This window comes from Mastomys coucha, unplaced genomic scaffold, assembly GCF_008632895.1.
Source record: "Mastomys coucha isolate ucsf_1 unplaced genomic scaffold, UCSF_Mcou_1 pScaffold12, whole genome shotgun sequence".
NCBI classification, from domain to species: domain Eukaryota; kingdom Metazoa; phylum Chordata; class Mammalia; order Rodentia; family Muridae; genus Mastomys; species Mastomys coucha.
In genome coordinates, this window is record NW_022196894.1 from 82,871,198 (window position 1) to 82,883,139 (window position 11,942).

The window sequence follows — 11,942 nt, forward strand, 5'->3', positions numbered from 1 at the left end:
AAAAAAACAAGAACAAGAACAAACCCCTGTTCCTTCCCCCTTCTCCCTGCTTGGCACCCCACCCTCTCCTGCTTACTGGCCCTGGCATTCCCCTACACTGGGGCATAGAACTTTCACAGGGCCAAGGGCCTCTCCTCCCATTGATGACTCACTTGACCATCCTCTGCTATACATGTGCTACTGGAGCCATTAGTCCCACCATGTGTACTCTGGATGATGGTTTGGTACCTGGGAGCTCTGAGGGTACTAGGTAGTTCATATTGTTGTTCGTCCTAAGTGGCTGCAAAATCTTCAGCTCCTTGGGTCCTTTCTCTAGCTCCTTCATTGGGGACCCTGTACTCAGTTCAATGGATGGCTGTGAGGCTCTTCTTCTTCAGTATTAGTCGGATACTGTCAGAGCCTCTCAGGAGACAGCTATATCAGGATGGATTGTCCTTCCTTCAGTCTCTGCTCCACAGTTAGTCTCTGCAACTCCTTCCATAGATATTTTGTTCCTCCTTTTAAGAAGGAATGAAGTGTCCACCTTTTGGTCTTCCTTCTTCATGAGTTTCTTGTGGATTGTGGATTGTACTTCGTGTATTCTGAACTTCTGGGGTAATATCCACTTATCAGAGAGTTCATACCATGTATGTTCTTTTGTGATTGGGTTACCTCACTCAGGATGATATTCTCTAGATCCATCAATTTCTCTATGAATTTCATAAATTCTTTCTTTTTAATAGCTGAGCGGGACTCCATTGGATGTACCACAATTTCTGTATCCATTCCTATGTTGAGGGACATCTGGGTAGTTTCCGGTTTCTGACTATTATAAATATGGCTGCTATGAACATTGTGGAGCATGTGTTATTATTACGTGTTGGAGCATCTTCTGGGTATATGCCCAGGAGTGGTATAGCTGGGTCCTCTGGTAGAACTATGTCCAATTTCCAGAGAAACCGTCAAACTGATTTCCAGAGTGGTTGTACCAGCTTGCAGTCCCACCAGCAATGAAGGAGTGTTCCTCTTTCTCCACAACCTCTCCAGAATCTGTTGTCATCTGAGTTTTTTATCCTAACCATTCTGACTGGTGTGAGATGGAATCTCAGGGTTGTTTTGATTTACATTTCTCTGATGACTAAGGATGTTGAACATTTCTTTAGGTGCTTCTCAGCCATTCAGTATTCATCAGTTGAGAATTCTTTGTTTAGTTCTGTACCCCATTTTTAATAGGGTTATTTAGTTCTCTAGAGTTTAACTTCTTGAGTTATTTGTATATATTGGATATTAGCCCTCTATCAAATATAGGATTGGTAAAGATCTTTTCCCAATTTGTTGGTTGCCATTTTGTCCTTTTGATAGTATCTTTTGTCTTACAGAAGCTTTGCAACTTTATGAGACCCCATTTGTCAATTCTTGACTTAGAGCATAAGCTATTGGTGTTCTGTTCAGGAAAATTTCCCCTGTGCCTATGTGCTCAAGAGTCTTCCCCACTTTCTTTTCTATTAGTTTCAGTGTATCTAGCTTTATGTGGAGGTCCTTGATCCACTTGGACTTGAGCTTTGTACAAGGAGATAGGAATGGATAGATTTGCATTCTTCTACATGCTAACTGCCAGTTGAGACAGCACCATTTGTTGAATATACTATCTTTTTCCCACTGGATGGTTTTAGCTCCTTTGTCAAAGATCAAGTGTGTGGGTTCATTTCTGGATCTTCAGTTCTACTCCATTGATCTACCTGCCTGTCACTATAACAATACCATGAAGTTTTTATCATAATTGCTCTGTAGTACTGCTAAAGATGGTGATTCCACCGGAGGTTCCTTTATTGTTGAGAATAGTTTTCCCTATCCTAGGTTTTTTGTTATTCTAGATGAATTTGCAAATTGTTCTTTCTAAGTCTGTGAAGGATTGAGTTGGAATTTTGTTGGGGATTGTATTGAATGTGTAGATTGCCTTCAGCAAGATGGCCATTTTTACTCTATTAATCCTGCCAATACATGAGCATGGGAGATCTTTCCATCTTCTGAGACCTTCTTCAATTTCCTTCTTCAGAGACTTGAAAGTTCTTGTCATACAGATCTTTTACTTGTTAGTTAGAGTCACACCAAGGTATTTTGTATTATTTGTAACTATTGTGAAGGGTGTTGTTTCCCTTATTTATTTCTCAGCCTGTTTATCCTTTGTGTAGAGGAAGGCCTCTGATTTGCTTGAGTTAATTATGTATCCAGCTACCTTGCTGAAGTTGTTTGTCAGGTTTAGGAGCACTCTGGTGGAATTGTAGGGGTCACTTAAGTATACTATCCTATCATCAGCAAATAGTGATAATTTGACTTCTTCCTTTCCAATTTGTATTCCTTTGACATCCTTTTGTTGTCTAATTGCTCTGGCTAGGGCTTCAAATGCAATATTGAATAGGTAAGGAGAGAGTGGGCAGCTTTGATTTTAGTGGGATTGCTTCAACTTTCTCTCCATTAAGTTTGATGTTGGCTACTGGTTTTCTGTATATTGCTTTTATTATGTTTAAGTATGGGCCTTGAATTCCTGATCTTTCCAAGACTTTAAACATGAAGGGATGTTGGATTATGTCAAGTGCTTTCTCAGCATGTAATATGAGATAATCATATAGGTTATTTTCTTTGAGTTTGTTTATATAGTGCATTATGTTGATGGATTTCCATAATAGAACCATCCCTGCATCCCTGGGATGAAGTCTACTTGATCATGGTGGATGATCATTTTGATGTGTTCTTTGACTCTGTTTGCAAGAATTTTGTTGAGTATTATTGCATCAATATTCATAAGGGAAATTGGTCTGAAGTTTTCTTTCTTTGTTAGGTCTTTGTGTGGTTTAGGTATAAGAATAATTGTGGCTTCATAGAACGAATTGAGTAGAGTTCCTTCTGTTTTTATTTTGTGGAATAGTTTGAGGAGTATTGGTATTAGGTCTTCTTTAAAGGTTAGATAAAACTCTGCACTAAACCCATCTGGTCCTGGGCTTATTTTTGGTTGGGAGATTATTAATGACTGTTTCTATTTCATGAGTAGATATGGGACTGTTTAGATTGTTGATCTGATCTTGATTTACTTTTGGTACCTTGTATCTGTCTAGAAAATTGTCCTTTTCATCCAGGTTTTCCAGTTGTGTTGCATATAGGCTTTTGTAGTAGGATCACATGATTTTTTTGGATTTCCTCAGTGTCTGTTGTCATGTCTCCCTTTTCATTTCTGATCTTGTTAATTAGGATACTGTCTTTGTGCCCAATAGTCAGTCTGGCTACGGGTGTGTCTATTTTGTTGACTTTCTCAAAGAACCAGCTTCTGATTTGGTTGATTCTTTGTATAGTTCTTTTTGTTTCTATTTGGTTGATTTCAGCCCTGGGTTTGATTATTTCTTGCTTTTGGCTCCTCTTGGGCGAATTTGCTTCTTTTTGTTCTAGAGCTTTCAGATGTGCTGTCACACTGCTGGTGTATGCTCTTTCCAGTTTCTTTTTTGAGGCACTTTAAGCTATTAGTTTTTCTCTTAGGACTGCTTTTATTGTATCCCATAAGTTTGGGTATATTGTGACTTCACTTTCATTAAGCTCTAGAAAGTTTTTAATTTCTTTCTTTATTTCTTCCTTGACCAAGTGATCATTGAGTAGAGTGTTGACAAGCTTCCAGGTATATTTGTGCATTCTATTGTTTATGTTGTTATTGAGGAACAGCCTTAGTCCATAGTGATCTGATAGGATGCAATGAATTATTTCAATCTTCTTGTATCTGTTGAGGCCTGATTTGTGACCAATTATATGGTCAATTTTGGAGAAGGTACCATGAGGTGCTGAGATGAAGGTATATCCTTTTTTTTTAGGATAAAAAGTTCTATAGATATCTGTTAAATCCATCTGTTTACATTACTTCTGTTAGTCTCACTGTGTCTTTGTTTAGTTTCTTTTTCCATGTTCTGTTCATTGCAGAGACTGGGGTGTTGAAATCTCCCACTATTATTGTGTGTGGTGCAATGTGTGCTTTGAGCTTTAGTAAATTTCTTTTATCAACGTAGATGCCCTTTCATTTGGAGCATAGAGGTTCAGATTTCAGAGTTCATTTTGGTAGATCATACCTTTGATGAGTATGAAGTGTCCCTCCTTATCTTTTTTGATCACTTCAAGGTGAAAGTTGATTTTATTAGATATTAGAATGTCTACTCCAGCTTTTTTTCTTTGGACCATTGGCTTGGAAAATTGTTTTCCATCTTTTTATTCTGAGGCAGTATCTGTCTTTGTCACTGAGGTGTTTTTCCTGTATGCAAGAAAGTATTGAGTTCTGTTTATGTACCCTATCTGATTGTCTATGTCTTTTTATTGGGGAATTGAGTCCATTGATATTAATAGATATTAAGGAAAAGTAATTGTTGCTTCCTGTTATGTTTGTTGTTAGAGTTGGAATTCTGCTCATGGGGATCTCTTCTTTTAGTTTTGTTGGAAATTTGCATTTTTTCTTTTTCAGAGATGTAGTTCCCCTCCTTGTTTTGGAGTTTTCCATTTATTACCCTTTGAAGGGTTGGATTTGTGGAAAGATATTGTGTAAATATTATTTTGTCATGGAATACTTTGGTTTCTCCATCTATGGTAATTGAGAGTTTTGCTGGGTATAGTAGCCTGGGCTGGCCTTTGTGTTCTCTTAGGGTCTGTATGACATCAACCCAGGATCTTCTGGCTTTCATAGTCTCTGGCCAGAAGTCTGGTGTAATTCTGATAGGTCTGTCTTTTTATGTTACTTGACCTTTTTCCCTCACTGCTTTTACTATTCTTTGTTCTTTGCATTTGGTGTTTTGACTATTATGTGGTGGTAGGAATTTCTTTTTTGGTCCAGTCTATTTGGAGTTCAATAGGCTTCTTGTATGTTCATGGGTATCTCTTTCTTTAGGTTAGGGAAGTTTTCTACTATAATTTTTTTGAAAATTTTTACTGGACCTTTAAGTTGAAGATCTTCACTCTCTTCTATTCCTATTATCCTTAGGTTTGGTCTTCTCATTGTGTCCTGGATTTCCTGGATGTTTTGGGTCAGGAACTTTTTGCATTTTGCATTTTCTTTTACTATTGTGTCAATGTTTTCTATGATATCTTCTGCGTCTGGGATCCTCTTTTGTATCTCTTGTATTCTGTTGGTGATGTTCAATGCCTTCACCTGTTTGTGCTTTTCTGTAATTCTTTAAGGTTTTTTGTTTGTTTGTTTGTTTGTTTCCTCTTTATGGGCTTGTACCTCTTTGCGTGTGTTCTCCTGTATTTGTTTAAGGGAGTTATTTATGTCCTTCTTAAATTCTTCTATCACCATAGTGAGATATGATCTTAGATTCAAATCTTGCTCTTCTGGTGTTTTTGGATATCCAAGACTTGCTGTGATGGGAGTATTAGGTTCTGATGAAGCCAAGTCGTCTTGGTTTCTGTTGGTAAGATTCTTGCATTTGCCTTTCGCAATCTGTTGATCTCTGGTGTTAGATATTCTTGCTGTCTCTGGCTGGAGCTTGTTCCTCCAGTGGGTCTGTAAGCTTGTGTCAGCACTTCTGGAAGATCAGGTCTCCTCTGGTAAAACTCAGGCAAAGATGGCTGTGGATCAGTCATCCCTTATGAGTCCTAGGGTCAGAGCACAATGTGGAGACAGGATCTCCACTTGAGGGAAAGGTGCAGAGAGGGCTGTGTATATGCTGTCCCTCCTAGGTGTAGATGGAGGTAGAGAGGATCCTGTCCCAGCTGCCCTGCCACTTGTGAGGCCTGTGCCTCCTGACTGGTCCTGCCTTAGAAAGTCACCGAAGAGAGATCTCACCTGAATGCCTGGGTTACAGCATTCCCTGAAGGCAAGCTCTCTGCTTGCCTGGAAGGGGCAGAGAGGGCTGTGTCAATGTTGTCCCTCCTGGGTGTAGATGGAGGTAGAGAGGATCCTGTCCCCGCTTCCCTGCTACTTGTGAGGCCTGTGCCTCCTGGCTGGTCCCGCCTTAGAGAGTCCAACTTTTGAGTTTTAAAGCACTGAAGACACAGCTGACTGTACCCTCACTCAGGAGAAAAATACAGAGTAAAGATACTCAGGATGAAAATTATATTTCTTTATTTAATAATTATAAACTTATTTGATAATTGAAATGGATGAAGCAGTTGGTAAATCCTTATTTTTGCATTATAAATGGAGCATTTTTGCATTATAAATACACTATTCAGTTGAAGAGAGACTTTTATGGCTCTGAACATGAATGTATTATGATAAAAGACTGTGTTTTATCCCCATCCAGAACAGAGCACAGCTATAGGCAAGGGCAGGATGACCACCATCTTTATATTTTTAGATTGTGCCAGAAAGAGCAAGAGACTTAATCAATGTATTTTCTTTTAAAAATATGAATGCTTGTCCCTGACTCTAAAAGTCAAAACTCTTACTTATGTAGAATCTAATTTGTAATGAGATCATTAGCCTGTGAAATTTTAAGAGCTGGCAGTATTATACTATCATTGTCTGAATCTTGAAGAACTATAATGTAATGTGTTTTTGGCTCATTTACTTTATTCATTGTGTTGGGTATCTAATGTTCTTTTGTTGGGTATGCTAATGAGGAGTATTTGGATAACAAGAATTTGGTTTGACAGAAAATAAAACTATTATTTATATAACTCAGATGTTAATAATTAGTATAGTTTGTGCTTGGAAAATTCTCATATTCCTTGCTTAAGAACAATCTGAACTAATTAGATAAAATTGTCTCAGTAAGTCAAATGTGAAATAGAAAGGTTTTCACAAATTTAACCAAAAATTAAGTTGTTTTTAAACCCCATTCCCTCATTTCTTTTTATTTAACTTATTAGAATATAAAGATTGTATTTTATTTTATTTTTATTTAACTTAATTAAATGTATAACTTTTTACTATTTTATATTATCTTTATTTAACTTAATTGAATATAATCATAATATAAAAAACTTTACATTCAATTAATTTAAATAAAAGGAAATGAAAAACGAGATAGAGTTCTCCTTGTCTAATCTTAAAAACTGTATGTAGCCGACCTTAGAAGTTCTATTAGTATGTGTGCTTGACTGAGTTGTTCTGACTCAAAGACCAATGTAACTAAGATTGTGAAGCTGATTTTAGTGTTTCTCTCCTGGTGCTATAAGCTTTGGTGGAAGAGTGAAACCTTTTAAACCTCCTGCATTGTTTGCAAAAAAAAGAGCTAATGTTTCCACCAGATTGTTGATACTGTTTCTGTTGTAAGGACCTAAGATTGTTTCAGTGAATCATCCAAATATTAAGCACAGAGAAATAAAAAGCAGGACATCACCCACAGAGACAGCATAGGATATTCTCTTGGGGTGATTTATTGGTGGCTCTGCTACTTTCTATGTCCTCTGATCTTTAGTGAACTCCATCCTTAGTCTTCTGACTCTTTAGATTTCAGGAGACAACAGTTTTCTTGCTTTATTCCCACTGCGTCTGACCTTGTAGAATGTGGGGTAGTGTTGGTAATACTTTCAAAGGCTTTCTGGTTCCTTGTGGAGTCATGGTCTCCCTCACTAGCTTACCTCTCCTGGCTTCGTCCTACAGAAGGTTGTTTTTTTGTTGTTGTCTTTTTGTTTGTTTGTTTTTGTTTTCATTTTAATTCCCAGACTCTGCTTAGAAATGGTAAATAAAATCCACAAATGCATGCGATGTGGTATTTGTCAGATGTCTTCTGCATTCAAGAGGAAGCGTGTATGTGTGCATTTTCACAGAGATATGTACTTACAAACACACAAACACATGCATACACGGGAACACTCATGCTGCCCTCCAACAGGGTCAATGTGTATTTTTAAGAAAGAAACATGAATAAAAGTCACTTTAATACTATAGGTAACAACAGTGTACAAACTTAAAAGGTCAATAACATGGGCTTGCCTATATATAACATTAAGATAGCTTTTAAGAGAGATTTGAAAATTCACCATGACTCATGCAAACATTTCACAAGCCATGAAATGACACACATTCAAATTGCTCTGTTAAGTTTCTTTTTTTCTTTTTTATTAGATATTTTCTTTATTTACATATTGTACAATGTCTCCTTTCCCAGTTTCCCCACCAAAAAAAAAAAGAAAAAAAATTTAAAAAACAACAACAACAACAATAGAAACAAACACCTATTCCCTTCCCCCTCCCCCTGCTTGGCACCCTACTCTCTCCTGCTTATTGGCCCTGGCATTCCCCTACACTGGGGCATAGAACTTTCACAGGGCCAAGGGCCTCTCCTCCCATTGATGACTGACTTGACCATCCTCTGCTATACATGTGGTCCTGGAACCATTAGTTCCACCATGTGTACTCTTTGGTTGATGGTTTGGTACCTGGGAGCTCTGAGGGTACTAGGTAGTTCATATTGTTGTCCATCCTAAGTGGCTGCAAAATCTTCTGCTCCTTGGGTCCTTTCTTTAGCTACTTCATTTGGGGACCTTGTATCCAGTCCAATGGATAGCTGTGAGGCTCTTCTTCAGTATTAGTCAGATACTGTCAGAGCCTCTCAAGAGACAGCTATATCAGGCTGGATTGTCCTTCCTTCAGTCTCTGCTCCATAGTTAATCTCTACAACTCCTTTCATGGGTATTTTGTTCCCCCTTTTAAGAAGGAATGAAGCATCCACATTTTGGTCTTCCTTCTTCTTGAGTTTCTTGTGGTTTATGGATTGTACTTTGATTATTCCGAACTTCTGGGATAATAACCACTTATCAGAGAGTGCATACTATTTGTGTTCTTTTGTGATTGGGTTACCTCACTCAGGATGATATTCTTCAGATCCATCCATACCCTAAGAATTTCATAAATTTATTGTTTTTAATAGCTGAGTAGGACTCCATTGTGCAAATGTATCACATTTTCTATATCCATTCTTATGTTGAGGGACATTTGGGTTGTTTCCAGATTCTGGCTATTATAAATAAGGCTGCTATGAACATTGTGGAGAATGTGTCCTTATTACATGTTGGAGCATCTTCTGGGTATATGCCAGTTGAGTATTTGTCAGTTTAGAATTCTTTGTTTAGCTTTGTACCCCATTTTTAATAGGGTTATTTGGTTCTGTGGAGTCTAACTTCTTGAGTTCTTTGTCTATATTGGATATTAGCCCTGTTTATGTTGCACTGTTTCTTCAAACATGTCTGTGCACAAACATGTCAGGGATTTTCTTTTGTAGGATCTTCAGTAGCATCTAGAATATTCATAGGCAGCATTTAATAAATTTTTACTCATGAAAGTGGGCAGATTTTAGAAAAAAAGAAATCATTGGAATCCTTTCTCTCAGTCTGTAAATACCTGTTCCAGTTTGTTTACTTTTGTGCACAATTATAGTGTAAGTAATTAGCAAGGAAGGAAGAACAGTCCTCTAGGTCCTTGTTGATAAAGCCAGGCTGAGGTGTATCTGAGATAGTTAAACGGTGTTGAGTATGAGTAGGGCCAGAAGGGTGTATGATAATGCTCTAAGCTTCTGGCTGCATTACTGTGAAAGAACAGTCTTTTCTCTAATGCCTGAATGCAGCTCTCTGAGTGTTAATGAGAGTGGATGTACTCAATGACGGAAAAAGGGAGCTGAGATTAAAAACCAACACCAATGATGCACATATAATGAGCTGATCTAATGGTTTCATACAATGCTTGTTTAAAATTACCCCCTTTTTAATGGTACATTAGCAGTTTCTATTTGAGGCTAAGAAACATATTTAAAAATAGAAAGAAAATACAGGTTTGAAAATTTTAAGAGTGAATGGGTCTCAAGACAAACAAAAACATCATGTTTTGTGATTGTATTTAAAAACATGCTTTTTCAGAAAAGTAGGCATGTTATTAGCCAATATTCAAGGCTAATTCATGTGTACCAAATCTGCTCCGCAATTTCTAACCTGTGTTTTTGGAATATTTTATTTCATTCTCGTATTGAAGAGTGGATAGAGTATCATGTGGCTGAGATCTTAATAAATTTAGAGACCACTTGTTTGATTCCTCAGTGTCATTTTGAATTTTGAATATTTTTACCCTAAGGAATGTTCTACATAATGTAGCTTTTTCTAATATTGACATAATGTTAAAGTCCCAATGTTCTTATGCATAGTATCATAAGAAGCAATCCATTTTGAAAGCCTATAAGGGAGAATCATTTCAGATATCCTCTCATTTCACAATCTGTTGGGATACCTTTTCTTCCAGGTGACCCAAAAAATGGCAAGAAGCATTATTTCACTTTAAAATTATTTTAAATTCAGTAAGCTGTCAAAGTGAAGAATGTATGTATCAATGTTTTTTCTTATCTACTCAATTATATAAATTATACACTGCTCCCTCAGTTATGCAAAAAGCAAAATTGATAAAGGTTAATATTGGATTCAATGAGTTAACAGTTTTTCAAAGTAGTCTTTGTTGAAGTGTAACAGAGCACCAGCACTCTGTTCTTGAGATATGTTTCTGTAACTCTACAAGTTGACAAAGGAATGTTAAAATATTTTTGTTATTTTTGGTTAAACATGAAGCTTCCCAAAATGAAATAAATAGCCATGAAAAATGTGAACATCAGTAGGCATCAAAGTTAACTAATTCATTTGTAGTATACCTGTATTAAGATGTTAAATGCAGACCAGTTTATGTAAATTCTAGTCAAATGTGGAACTTAGAAACATGCTTTTGTTTTAGGATTTGCCACATGTGTAATACATCTGTCATGAATTAAATGATTTTCAACAAAAATGCTATGAAGAAATAAATGATTTAATATCAAATTTACAAAGAGTAGCTTTGCACGTGGAGTAAACATATAGCTTTAGATTATCTTCTCAATGTACTTTAAGCATTAACTGTTTAAATTGTGTTGATTATTTTCCAGTATGATATGTTGTTCAAAGCCCATAGGATTTTTTTTCATAACAGATTCTTGTTGGTGTATTTTAATAGAAAGAAATGTGTGTTCTTTTCTTTTCTTTTCTTTTCTTTTAATTTTGTATGTAAAACTTACTGATAGCTTTCACTCTCTGTTCCGCAGGTCTTAAAGTCTTTGGTATTAGGAATGGTTTCTAGCAGCTAAAATTTTATTTTACAATCAGAAATTCATGCTCACTTATTGGATCTTCATTTTTTAATTAGAATTATTAACATGCTACAAATGTGGATTTCTGCAATTTTGGTTAAGAGTAGGAAATAAAATAATTTTAGCCTTCATGACTTCAAGGTACTTGTATATGGATGGATATAGATATTGCTGTGATTTTTCTCTCAGTCTTTACAACTAAACAAGGATAATGAAGAAGAGAGTTTAGGAAAATAGAAGATAAGAAATTAAATCCATTTAAATTTTACATTTTATGCTTCTTGTAATCCTGTGTTTTTGTCTTTGCAGCATCTAGTCAACTTGATTGACAGATAAGAATGAAGTCCATCCTCATGCCAATGCTGTCACTAGATGATTGTTTGGTCCATTCGGTCCAAAGGGCAAATTCACCATTTCTAATCATCAGCCTTCTACTAATGAGGCAAGGATCTGACTTTCCATAAACTTAACATTTGCTTCTGCTATAATGTAATGGGATGCTCATGCCTGAAACTTTTACAAGACAGAGATTTTAATTTTAAAATAGATGTCCTTAGTGGCACTTCTTCATGTTCATTTTCTGGAGTTATTAACAAGCTGATACAAGTAGCAACATAAAACTGCAGTGGTGGATGGCCACTTGGTTCTCCATTCAGATCATATCTTCTATTTCCTTTTAAAAGTACTTGAAGTATTTGAGCCTAGTCTATGAGGTACTTGTCTTTAAGTATTATAGTCAAAAGTGATAATAATATAACCAAGGACTTGAAAGTACATTATGCTAATATTTTAACCTGCAAACATATATATTCTCTTATTCTCTTGAAATGTGCAGTCTCAAAGAGGTGAATAAATTTTACCTACTCATCCTTGTGGACTCCTTCCCCCCCC